The following is a 1,178-nucleotide window of genomic DNA, read 5'->3' as shown; positions in this document are numbered from 1 at the left end:
TTCTAGGTCGTCCTATTTTTGTAGAATTGTTTGAGTTCCAGAAGTTTGCGTTAGTTACAGATTACTACAGACTGTTCTGTTTTTGTCAGATTCTGTTTTTCGTGTGTTGTTTGCTTATTTTGATGAATCTATGGCTAGTAAAATAGTTTATAAACCATAGAGAAGTTGGAATACAGTAGGTTTAACACCAATATAAATAAAGAATGAGTTCATTACAGTACCTTGAAGTGGTGTTTTGTTTTCTTTCGCTAACGGAGCTCACGAGATTTTCTGTTAAGTTTTGTGTTGTGAAGTTTTCAAGTTTTGGGTAAAGATTTGATGGAGTATGGAACAAGGAGTGGCAAGAGCCTAAGCTTGGGGATGCCCATGGAAGGCATCCCCTCTTTCGTCCTCATCCATCGGTAAATTTACTTGGAGCTATATTTTTATTCACCACATGATATGTGTTTTGCTTGGAGCGTCTTGTATTATTTGAGTCTTTATTTTTTAGTTTGCCACAATCATCCTTGCTGTACACACCTTTTGAGAGAGACACACTTGATTCGGAAATTGTTAGAATACTCTATGTGCTTCACTTATATCTTTTGAGCTATATAGTGTTTGCTCTAGTGCTTCACTTATATCTTTTAGAGCACGGCGGTGGATTTGTTTTATAGAAACTATTGTTCTCTCATGCTTCACTTAGATTATTTTGAGAGTCCTACAAAACAGCATGGTAATTTGCTTTAATTATGATAGGCATTCAAGATTAGTAAAAAAATATTTCTTATGAGTTTGTTGAATACTATGAGATGTTTGATGCTTGATAATCGTTTTGAGATATGAAGATGGTAATATTAGAGTCATGATAGTTGAGTAGTTTTGAATTTGAGAAATACTTGTGTTAAAGTTTGTGATTCCCGTAGCATGCACGTATGGTGAACCGTTATGTGATGAGGTCGGAGCATGATTTATTTATTGATTGTCTTCCTTATGAGTGGTGGTCAGGGACGAGCGATGGTCTTTTCCTACCAATCTATCCCCCTAGGAGCATGCGCGTAATACTTTGTTTCGATAACTAAAAGATTTTTGCAACAAGTATATGAGTTCTTTATGACTAATGTTGAGTCCATGGATTATACGCACTCTCATCCTTCCACCATTGCTAGCCTCTCTAATACCGCGCACCTTTCGCCGGT

This window comes from Aegilops tauschii, chromosome 7 (genome assembly GCF_002575655.3).
Source record: "Aegilops tauschii subsp. strangulata cultivar AL8/78 chromosome 7, Aet v6.0, whole genome shotgun sequence".
NCBI classification, from domain to species: Eukaryota; Viridiplantae; Streptophyta; class Magnoliopsida; order Poales; family Poaceae; genus Aegilops; species Aegilops tauschii.
The sequence above is the reverse complement of the archived record's forward strand: the minus strand, read 5'-3'. Positions refer to the sequence as shown.